At 39.5% G+C, this 12,204-nt stretch overlaps 1 long non-coding RNA gene across 2 annotated transcripts in view; it reads left to right on the top strand.

The window, feature by feature from the left end:
• The window catches only part of LOC131838849 (uncharacterized), a 37,572-nt gene extending 25,601 nt beyond the window's left edge, over positions 1–11,971 (top strand). The window contains exons 2-5 of one of the 2 annotated variants that reach the window (XR_009356721.1): positions 1,471–1,510; positions 2,254–2,346; positions 5,393–5,514; positions 10,182–11,971. This is a non-coding gene — a long non-coding RNA (uncharacterized LOC131838849). The remainder of the gene's footprint in view (positions 1–1,470; positions 1,511–2,253; positions 2,347–5,392; positions 5,515–10,181) is intronic. The other variant, XR_009356720.1, reaches the window with a different exon arrangement.
• The last annotated feature ends 233 nt before the right edge of the window (positions 11,972–12,204 follow it).

The raw sequence follows: 12,204 nt of genomic DNA, 5'->3' as shown, positions 1-12,204 counted from the left end.
AACCTGAGCACAGGGCTGGGTCTCTGGCTCTGAGTATCCACCTCTGCCCCATTCGTGCTCCACTTCTTCGCCCCTCAATGGACACTCTTGATTGGCTGTTCTCTTAACCACCCCTTGGAACAGTTGCCTCGAGACCTGCCATATTTAGTGGGGGCCCACCCTGCTAATTTATTTTTCCGGCTTTGTGCTTGAATTTCTTCTAGATTTAGAGCTTTGATGGAAGGGATATAATATATCAGAAAACTAGATGGTTTGATTTACCAAATACTAATTTTTTGTAAGATGATAGTTCCCTAAATGCTAGTTAGTTATTAAATACATTTTATGTAAGTTTGTTGAATGTTAGGATACTGGTGAAAATAAAGAGTGGGTGCATATTGCCATGGTTCATAAATTAAAGGCTGACCTAAATAATGGTGATATGGAGTAAATAGGAAGACTCCTGGACAAGCAGGCAGGAGAGATTGGTTCTTGGTATTACTTAGTCATGCCCTTTGGCGAGATGTTTGACCTTTCTTGCCCTCAGTTTCTCCGTAAGACTAGATAAACTTTAAGAATCCTTTTAATTCTATGTGACTAGTTTCTAGGTCTACATAGCTGGAAAACTTGCAAAATCAGCAAGGATGTGTTTTCATTCAGGTATCTTAATCTCCTAGAACTTTGGGTCAAATAAGACTTATAAAGAATGAAACCAAGTGGTAGAGGCTCCAGACTATGAGATACCCTAAATTAATTTTGATCAAAGGTATTTTTTTTTTAATGAAATGGATTACTACAATAATAATATGCTTGGGTGAAGGGCACTGGCTCCAGACAAAGAGATTGTTTTATGACTCTCCCAGTTCTTATCAGGGAAAGCTAATATTTTCATCAGAACTGGAATATGTTCTCCCTAGGGAAAGCCGATGCCATGTAAGCCAACACATATATTGTCTTGGGGCTTAAAGGGAAATTCTATACTGGAGACAATCAGAAACATTCACATATCTCTTTTCTCTTTAAGCAAAAACAGAGCTTCACCAACAAATTTGGGAAGTTGTCATATTTGAATTGTTTTCCTTTTCAGAGGAAGGGTGTGCAGTATTGGATACAGGGAGAAAGGTTTTTCTAGAAAGTTTTAATTTTTTTTGAAGATGGGGAGGAAGAACCCGCGTTTGAGGCAAAACAGTCATAAAATGTCATTTATATATCGACCCATATTTACAAACACCATCCTTTAGCAGATAAGCATGGCTGTTAAGTGCCGGCCAGTTATACTCACTATCTCTTTATAGCCAGAGACACCATTAGGGCCATTAACAGTTACTTACACTAAGCAGAATGGAATAAACAGAAAACTGGCTATGGACAGAAAAATGCGATCAAGTGGGATTGTCATTAAAGGGAAGTTCTATAGGGGCTGAATGGTTGGGATTCTTCCATCAGTCCTAGATCAGAATTACCTCCATACCCTCTTCGTCCTTCCAACAGATGCTCCAGTCAGAATACGCAGCCCTCAGCTGACCTACCGGTAAGGAAACAACCCAATCATACAGACATTTCCATAGAAGGGTTTAAATTTTTTAAAATTTAGTTTTATTTTTTCAGTGTTCCAGGATTCATTGTTTATGCACCACACCCAGTGCTCCATATAATACGTGCCCTCCATAATACCCACCACTAACCTCACCTAACCTCTCACCCCCTCCCCTCCCAAACCCTCAGTTTGTTTCTCAGAGTCCATAGTCTCTCATGCTTTGAGGAGGGCTTGACATAAAGACCTTTCGTAAAATTTCAGGTTTGTTTTTTCAACATGATAAGTATGATTTTAAAATTAAAAAGAATTAATTCTAAATACCACAGCTTATTTAATAGCATAAAGTGAGCCTAGCTATATTTTCAACTTTCAACATTCTCTTTCTCTGTGTGTGTGTGTGTGTGTGTGTGTGTTCAGTTAGCCACTGTATCTGTATAGTACATCATTAGTTTTTGTAGCAGTGTTCAACTATTCCTTAGTTGTGCATAACACCCAATGCTTATCATCACACAGGTCCTGCTTAATACCCATCACCTGGTTACCCTATCCCCCACCTCCCAACCTTCTGTAACCCTCAGTCTGTTTCCTGGAGTCCAGAGTCTCTTATGGTTTGTCTCTCTCTCTCTGATTTCTTCCTGTTTTCCCTCCCTTCCTGTGCTCCTCTGCGCTATTCCTTATGTTTTACGTGTGAGTGGAACCATATAATTGACTCTCTCTGCTTGACTTATTTCAATCAGCATCATCCCCTCCAGTTCCATCCACGTCGATGCAAATGGTGGGTGTTCATCCTTTCTGATGGCAGCCATTCTTTTTGACCTGAGTACTGCAAGGTAAGATGACATTGGTGAGTCAAGAGTTAACCCCCCCCCCCCCCCCCAGCAATTTTCCTCACCTCATAAGGAGGCAAAGACTCAGTCCTGGATATTACTTCCCTCCTTGATTTATTAGATTTTACGGGAAATTTAACGTGGTATGTCCTTTGTATCAAACCACTAAACGAGGGTATTTCACTTTGAGGAAATCCTATACTCTCCAAAAGGAATTTCGCAATTAGTGGGGTGAAATTCACACGACTAGCAAAAGTTTCATGCTTCACAAAAGACTCTTTTAGTGAACCACTCCCAGCGCTCTAAAAAGACGTGTTAAGTGAGGAACATAAGCCTGTTTCCTGAGTAATGACTCCAGGTAAATTGACACATAATGGCCAAATGTTCTTCGTGCCCAGCAGGACCCAGGAGAAATCAGCTAATTTATAATTATAATGCCTCTGTGCACTGGCATCAAACCTTCCACCCTGCTTGGATGCAAAATTGTATTTTAGTGTTCAGAAGGTTTTATTTTATTTTTTTCTTAACCACCTCTCTGCCTCTCAACAAGAGGTTCTTTTGGGTGACACCTTTTTATTTATGAGAGAAAACATTTGCAAATCTTTTATTTTTTGTTTAACTTTGTTTTTACCAGAACCCGTGTATGGTGTATTCATGGAGACCAAATTAACTAATAGGGTTTAACTGTGGGTTGAGTGTTCTGGGGAAGTGTTTGGGTACTGAACTTAAAAACAGAAGTCCAGTGTTCAGGGTCCCTAGAGAAATAATGACGGGTCCTGCTCACTGAACATTTTGTGCTTCAGGGCAGGCAGTGAAGGGTAGGGGAGGGGAAGAGAGACCAAGTGTGTGTAGAAGTCACAGAGATGTTCCCACTAACCTGATTGTTAGGTATTTTTTTTTAAAGCAATGATATGCAGAACCTGTTATTGGAATAACTGATGAAATCATGTAATGAATATGTTCGTGGGTGATTGGGGTTGGCTGTTAAGAGAAATCTGGAGCTGTTTTTAAAAAGGCCTTGCAGACTGTCGGACTCCTCTTGGAATGCTGGTTGTGAGCTGCTCACAACCCAGCTACACTTCATTGAAGCTCTTTTTGTCTCCAAGCTCGTGACACTGGAAGAATTTTTTTTTTTTTTTTAAGTTGTTGTCTTTGTTAGAACCTTCTATTTTGGACAAAGGGGAGAGTGAGAACAAAAGTAGAAATGCCCCTTGTTCTAAAAAGAAAAGACATAGCCAAGAAAACTTTATGGGCCCAGCATGCTTCCGCTGCGCTACTCTACTGCCAAGAAAATTTTAAAACGCTTTATTTTTTCAATCCAAAAAGGTTTTATTTTTTATTTCTCACTTTTCTGCTACATGTCTAGATCACCTCCCACTTGAAGGAATCAGGGAGGAGTTTGAAGAATAAGAAGATTTTTTTTTTTTGATAAAAACATTCTGATTTTTTAGAGTCATGTCCCGGAGAGGTAAAGAGAACAATGAAGTGTGGCCCTTGCCCTTGGTCTTCTCTTTCTCCATTACTTCCTTTCTACTTCCTCATTTAGCATGACCGTTAATGTGTAACATTCAAGCGCGCTCGTAATGCTCACTTCCTTTCAGTAGGACTTTCCAGCAAACTTACCCACTCTATTGTTCATAGGAAATTAGCTGAGTGGAGGTGTGCACTTGGTAACTTGACATACATCCACAACCCAGGACATCTGCTTCTTGTCTCCAGCTGCCAGATCTACCAAGTCAACATGCTATCTCTGTCTCTATTTCTGCATTCCTATTAAAGAAGCAAAGTGTTACTTTTTAGGGGCCATTAATTGAATAATTGATAGGTCATTTTCTTTCTGGTAAAAATGGATTGCAGGTGTTGCATGGAAGGATTTTAAAGCAATTACAGAGAGAAGGGTAGTGGTGTAGAGCCTGCCTGGGAGCTCAGAGGAGGAAGTCTAGAAGAATGTAGTCACCAGAGATGGTCTGCTTCAAGAAATGGCTCACGGGGTTCACAGACAAGGGAGTCAGTGAGGCAGAGAGAGACACACATTCCACCCATCTCTAAGGAGGCAGATATCAACTTGTCCTGGAAACCAAGCCAGTCCTGTTTGTATAGAAAAAGCACAAATAATTTTTTAACTAAAGTCACTTTCTAAGGAGAGATTTTTTTATAGGTAAAATGTTATGAGAGTAAATATTTTAGTGGGATGGTTTCTGAACACAATTAAGCGCAGTGTGATCACAGACTCATCAGTTTACATCTGTTGTCTGTCATAGTAATACCTCTTCTCACTCTCAAAAATGCCTGTTTGTGTCATATATTATATGGTCATGCTAATGTCCATTGAGACCAGCCTTTAGAAATGGGGCCTTATTAAATTAAGCGTTAGATCATGGAATTCTATCTTTGCTGTTAAGGATTTTGCAGTCTAAAACAGAAAATTCTAGAAATAGTATTCAGTATGGAGAGTAAATACTTCTGTCTTATGTTAAGGATATACACAGGGGATGACCTCAAGTTCTCATTTCTGACTTCCTTTCCTAGTAATGTCTGCCTGCATATCTCTAAGAAATTTCACCTTCCTTTAGACAAGGGTCAGGAAAGGAACAGGGGGCAAGGCTGTATATGACACAGGCATATAAATATCTTTGGGGTGCCTGGGTGGCACAGTTGGTTGAATGTCTGACTGTTGGTTTCAGCTCAGTTTATGTCCTTTTAGGCTCTCAGAGTCTGACTGGGATTCTCTCTGCCCCTTCCTTCCCACCCCCCATGCTCTCTCTCTCTCTTAAATAAATAAATCTCACAAAAAATAATAAAAGTAAATATCCTTTATATAAGCAAGGCAAATAAAACTTGCTTTCCTGCTAAACTTACACAGTGAGGCTGCTGGCAGTTTCTATCTCAGTGGATTAGTAAAAACACTGAGATCTCTCATCATTGTGATTCAAGCCTAGAACCCAGCATTGTTAGGAACTCCAGGGGGAGATTGTTGTCTGTCTGTGGCTGGTCCAAGGATGACAGGATGCCCTGATCACAGCATTGAAATAAAATTCTTTCCTCGCAGCCTTGGTCTGCTTCAAGATCTTCAGAGGACAGCTGTTCCCTGGAAGGCTCTCCCACAGGCCCGTGTCGTGATCACACATGCAGTTCCACAATTCAGCCAGCAGGGAGAGGTCACCCGCTCGGGTAGGCATCCAGGTTTCTAGCAGTCCAGTTCTTTCTCCAGTTTTCCTGCCAGCTCAGTGTCCTCTAGCGGTAACTCGCCTCCTGAGTGAGCACGGCCGGCCCAGCAGATGCACCGTGAGATCCACAGAGATCAGGCCTCTTCGCTGGGGTTTTCTAATGAATGCGATATTTGCAGGCCTACTAAGTGCCGGGTAGTATGTCGTCCTCTGCCCCGCCCCAGGCTCTCAGGAACCCTCTGAGAAAGAGGCCCATCACACCATGCGTAGATAAGCAAACTGACCTTTCAGGAATCTAAATGCTGTGTAGTAAGAGTCAGAGGCAGGATTTGAAACTCGAATTCCTGAGCACTCAACCGGATGTGTTTTGTCTTGTTTGTTGTGGTTGTTTTTTTAAACAGTGCTCTACCATTTCACGATTCCAAGCAGATAAACATTTTCTGGCTCCGAATGAGTCCTAGAGGCAATCGATGAAGGAGACTTCAGAAGCCTGGGTTTATCCTGCCTCATGTGAATTGCCTCTGACCTTCCTGACCAAAGGCCTCCTGAGAGGCCATAGGACAGAGTGAAAGAAGAAAGAACCGGCTTTTAAGCCAGAATCACATGGCTTTCAACCCTCACTCCACCACTGCACAATAAATACTTTATGTTCTGCTATGCTCGAGGCCCTAGAATTACAGTTTTGTACACGAGAGAGAAAATATTTGTGGTCGGATTTTTTTATTCTAGCTGCCCCTTGGTTTGTCATCTCTGAAATAGGAGAGGGTGTACCCCTAACCATTTGTGGAAAGCCAGTGTTTAAAGTTATTCAATATATTAGGGAAATAAGGGTGTGTTGTAATTGAGGGCACATGATGACAACGGTGACCCAGTGTGAAGCCCGTTTCGCAAGTGAGGATAATCTGACTGGTCTAATGTTTGGAGAACCCTCTTTTGGGCTGGCTGGCTGCATATAGGAGGTTTTGCATGATCCCGTATTTCAAGTAAACAAGTCCTGAATTCTTTCTGTGACATTAAAGGAGTGAGCTAACTCTTGCCCTATTTTGTCGAGACTGAATGTTGTGTCCCCTCAAAATTAGTATGTTAAAATCCCCTTGCCCTGTGTTGTGGCATTAGGAGGCGGAGTCTCGGGAGGTGAATAGGTTATGAAAGCAGAGCCCTCATGAATGGGGTTAAAACCCTTATAAGAGAGGCCCTGGAGAGCTTCCTTACCCTCTCTGTCATGTGAGTTACAGCAGAAATATGTCATCTCTGAACTGGGAGGGGGACGTCACTGGACACAGAATCTGCTGGTGTGTTGATCTCAGACTTCCCAGCTTCCAGAACTTTGAGAAGTAAATTTCTGTTGTTTAGAAATCACCCAGTCTATGCTAGGAACTTTCTCTTTCCTTTTCCTAATATAATGATTGAGAACATTGGCTTAGGAAACCGAGAATCATAGAATGTTATAGCGTGAGAAGAAGTTAAAGATTTTCTAAAAAATATGCAGATTAGAACACAAATGGAATTATGTGTCTTGTCCAAGGTCATTCTTTAGTTCATTCATTCAGTGAATATTTATTGTGCTTCCATCATATGCTAGGTACTGTTCTACTTGTTGAGTTACAGTAGTAAGCAAAACAGATGTGGTCATTGCTTTCGTGGATGTATATTTTAATGGGAAGGGAACATTTGGTAAAAATTACACAAATAAATATATAGTAGGTCAGAAAACATAATTAAGCAAGGCAAGGGATAAAGAATAATGAAGGAAAGTGCTCTTTTAGATAGAATGTTCAATGGAGATGACATTCAAGCAGAGTCCTGAATGAGATGAGGGAGTGAACCGTATGGATACCACATGGATACCTTCCATATGGAAGGAGAATTGCAGGCAGATGGAAGCAAGTGCAAAGGCCCTGAGGTGAATTCATACTCAAAGGTCAATGTAGCTGAAATTGATAGAGGGAGGGAAGAGTGACAGGGAATGTGACCTGACAGTAGCAAGGGAAGATTCACATCACACAGGGTCTGGTGGCCATGGGAACAGTTCTGGATGTTTAGGGTTTCAAGTAGAAGAGTGATGTGATTTATTTATGTTTCAAAAGGAGATGACTCGCAAATCAAGATCAGCCAGAACCCAGGTCTCTTTAAGGTAGATGCCACAGGCCCTCCCATTATACCATGCAGCTCTGTATACTTGCAGTTAACCTAGAAATCTTAGGAAGTCTCTGTATTTACACACTGCATTACCAAGATGGATACTTTAAACCAGAGTTCTGTAAACACAAATAATAAAAATTATGCTCACACCTTCTCTTTTTCTTATCTCACTGAAAGAAAAGTAGCAACATTTTAAATTTTTAATTGAAAAATTTTTTATTAAAATTTTTTATTAAATTTTTTTCCAAAAAATTGAAAAAATTTTTTTCAAAAAATTAATTTTATTAAAATTTTTTATTAAAATTTTTTTATTCAAGCATAATCAACAGTTTTATATTATATTAGTTTAGATGTACAACATAAATATTTAATTCTATACATTAGTGCTCATCACGATAAGTGTACTCTTAATCCCCTTCACTTATTTCCTCCATCCCTATACCCGCCTCCCCTCTGGTAGCCATCAGTTTGTTCTCTGTATTAATGGGTCTTTTTGTTTGTCTCTTTTTTTTTTTAAGATTTTATTTATTTATTTGACAGAAAGAGATCACAAGTAGGCAGAGAGTCAGGTGGAGAAAGAAGGGAAAGCAAGGCTCCCTGCTGAGCAGAGAGCCCAATGTAGGGCTTGATCCCAAGATCCTGAGATCATGACCTGAGCTGAAGGCAGAGGCTTTAACCCACTGACAACCAAGGTGCCCCTGTCTCTTTTTTTCTTTGCTTGTTTTGTTTCTTTTTTTTTTTTTTTTTTTTTTTTTTTTATTTTTTATAAACATATATTTTTTATATACATATATTTTTATCCCCAGGTCTGTGAATCACCAGGTTTACACACTTCACAGCACTCACCAAATCACATACCCTCCCCAATGTCCATAATCCCACCCCCTTCTCCCCAACCCCCTCCCCCCGGCAACCCTCAGTTTGTTTTGTGAGATTAAGAGTCACTTATGGTTTGTCTCCCTCCCAATCCCATCTTGTTTCATTTATTCTTCTACCCACTTAAGCCTCCATGTTGCATCACCACTTCCTCATATCAGGGAGATCATATGATAGTTGTCTTTCTCTGCTTGACTTATTTCGCTAAGCATGATACGCTCTAGTTCCATCCATGTTGTTGCAAATGGCAAGATTTCATTTCTTTTGATGGCTGCATAGTATTCCATTGTGTATATATACCACATCTTCTTGATCCATTCATCTGTTGATGGACATCTAGGTTCTTTCCATAGTTTGGCTATTGTGGACATTGCTGCTATAAACATTCGGGTGCATGTGTCCGCTTGTTTTGTTTCTTAAATTCCACATATTGTTGAAATCATATGACATTTATCTGTCTCTGACTGATTTCACTTAATATTATACGCTCTAGATCCATCTGTGTTGTTGCAAATGGCAAGATATCATTCTTTTTTATGGCTGAGTAATATTCCATTATATACATAGACCACATTGTATATATAGATCACATCTTCTTTATCTATCATCTATTGATGGACACGTGGGTTGCTTCCATACCTTGGCTATTGTAGATAAAGCTGTAATAAAAATAGGGGTGTATACATGTTTTAAAATTAGTGTTTTCATTTTCTTTGGGTAAATACCCAGTAGTAGAATTAGTAGATCATATTATTATTCTAGATATGTCTCCTTTGGCAAGGGAAACAAAAGCAAAATTAAACTTTTGGGACAACATTTTGATTTTTCTTAAACATTTCTTCACCAAGAACTTCATTAAAAAAAAAAAAAAGAATACTTACAGAAAGTAAAACAGTGTACCTCCTGCTGAGAAATCAGGCTTCCCCTTAGTTGAGACGGAAATAAGTGGGGAAGAAAAGCTGCCCTCAGTCCATTTTGTTGTTTCTCAGCCCACCCATCCCTCGTGGTTCTGAACACCACTGGTTGAGCTGTGTTTATTTCCAGCTGAAGGATATCATTTTACACTCTGCTCTGCAGGATTTAAGCAAACAGGTGTTTAAGCAATTTTGAAAGATGCAAATGTTAGGATTCTATACTTGTGAAGAAAGAAGTTTGGTACTGTTCCTTAAATGAGCTTATTATTTTAATTCTTTTGTACCCTTTACTTGATTTGGTCAGTGTTTTTTGTTGTTGTCTTTTTTTTTTTTTTTAATTTAAGGCAGTAAAGTTTATCCAGTTGTGCTAAATCAGTATTGCATTATTGGAACTGGAGTGTCGTTTCCAGACTTTCTCTATGGTAACACTGACAACATCACCTGTGGATTGAGAATCTCTTTGGAACTAAATGCCTTGTGTACACTACCTGCAAGGTTCATGTTTTATCCCCATTTTATAGGAAACTGAGGCTCCTAGAGAATTAATCCACATCTACTCAGTCAGCAAGTCGTAAAGCCAATATTTGAACCCTGTCTGGTTTCATTGCTGGCTAGCTGTCTATGCTATGTTATGCTATGATTAATAAAGGATTTCCATTAATCAGGGTGATAGAATGGAGTTAGGATATCAGATGTGCCTTCATGTTCTGCAGCCTTTTTTTTTTTTTTCTTTTTTTAGTAGGCTCCAGGCCCAGCCTGGAGCCCAACGTGGGACTCAAGACCCTGAGATCCAGACCTGAGCTGAGATCAAGAGTCAGATGCTTTACCGATTGAGTCACCCAGGCACCCCTCTGCTGCTTTTAAATACTTGTTTTAGAGTAAAGGAATCCCAGAATCTGGCTTGGGAGAGATGTTACACGTCATTTAGTCCAAACTCCCCATTGATGCCTGCAAAAGTCCTGTCATGGGATATTTTCCCCCATCTGTGTTTGTGCTTCTCTAGCGGTATGAAACTCCTAAGGCAATGTTTCCATCACTGGGCTACTTTGAAAATGATAAAGTATTTCCTTACACTAAGTTGCCATCAGTCTCCCTGTCAGCCTCTGTAGCACGCAGAACAGAGCCGCCGTACATGGGAGGGCGGTGCTCATATTCCCATTTGGACTTGTCTACGAGATCACTTGTTTACTGGATTTTTCTCAGATGATATAGTTTGAGGTCAGGTTTCCATCCTGTTTCATTTCTTCTGCACACGTTTGGGTTGACCTCTATCCCTTATAATGAGGGAGATCTAGGGCCTGAGACTGTGTCCTTGCTGGGATCAGACCACGTGTCTGCCACCTTGTTGCTGCTGACTCATGCTGAGATTACCCCCACTCATATCCAGCCGTCTCTTTCCCCACATTCCCGCCATAAAACACATCCTCTTCGTCCTACACTAGTTCAGTTTTTAACTGACTTGCCAGAATTTATCTGGATTCGGTTTCTTTCCATGGCCCAACATTATCAGGGTATTTTGAATTCTAGTTCCAACACAAACAAGCCCTACTTGAAAGAAAACCATCTTGTTTCACAAATTTTATTCCTTTTGCATGATGTCACTTATTTTCATCATACAAATAATGTTTTGTAGCACAGATGGAAAATTGAGTATGCATTGTTTTTAAAGTTGTGTGAAATGTTGGACAATCTCCACTTACTTCAGTGAGTGGACTGCACGTAGGGATCTAAGAGACGCTATTTTCTGGCAGTTCCACCTGCAGGACTTTGGTACCTTGCCCGCAGCAAAATGGTGAGTGGAGAAGAACTTGTGATCTCAAAAGACATGTGAATTTCTTACAAGCGTTGCCAATGTCCCACTCCGCTATGTGGTTTCTCTAACTTTTCGACTATTTGGAACAAAGGTGGAAATGGAGTATTGTCAATCAGTGACACAAAATGGTAAAGTTCATCTAGTAGCTGAATTGTCACTTTATATCAAGAGCGAAATCCTTAAAAGGTAATCCGAGAGTAGATAACAAACCTTACCTATAACAGAGGTTTAACCATTGACAGATGAAGCCGTTATGAAGGCCACAGGGCAACCAAGTGGTCATGAACGTAGGTCCAATTGATTTTTCCAAAATCTGTAATAAAAATTTGTAGTAACTTTATTTTTTACTCTTGAAGGGACTGTATCACAGAAAAAAAAACTCATATAAGGAGATATTTTTCTTTTCTGCATGCTTTATTATTGTCAGCAACATTTTAGATAGACAAATCTAAAATAAAAGTGCAAAAAATGGCACGAGGTTTCCATTTTGTTATGTAGACATTGGTTCCAATACTTTTTGAAAATATCATAAAATTGGAAAATATCTCAGGAGAAAAATTCTCCTGAGAGAAAAATCTCTGAGGAGAAAAAATTAAAAGGAAATTTGGTGGTGACTGTACTTTGAGTTAAGATAAAGATAAAAATTACAGGTTGAAAGGACTAACAACCTATAGTAACTTACAAAGTGAAGTATTCTTGGTAAAAGTCACAAAATTAAAACTATCCTCAAGCTTATCCATTATATTTGTGGTGGATTTTTGAGCATTTCAAAAGTGACTCTATTGTGAACTGCAAAGAAATTTGTATTTCTATCATTTTATTTCTGCATTATTGCTGTAGATTTTATTATTATAGCTTTGTAGTAAAGATTCTAGTGAACTAATATTATACATTGATGGAAGTTGCTCCACTATTCCTTTCTTTTTGAAATCTACTTATTTATTCGTTT

This window comes from Mustela lutreola, chromosome 8, assembly GCF_030435805.1.
Source record: "Mustela lutreola isolate mMusLut2 chromosome 8, mMusLut2.pri, whole genome shotgun sequence".
NCBI classification, from domain to species: Eukaryota; Metazoa; Chordata; class Mammalia; order Carnivora; family Mustelidae; genus Mustela; species Mustela lutreola.
This window is presented reverse-complemented; position numbering and strand designations above follow the sequence as displayed.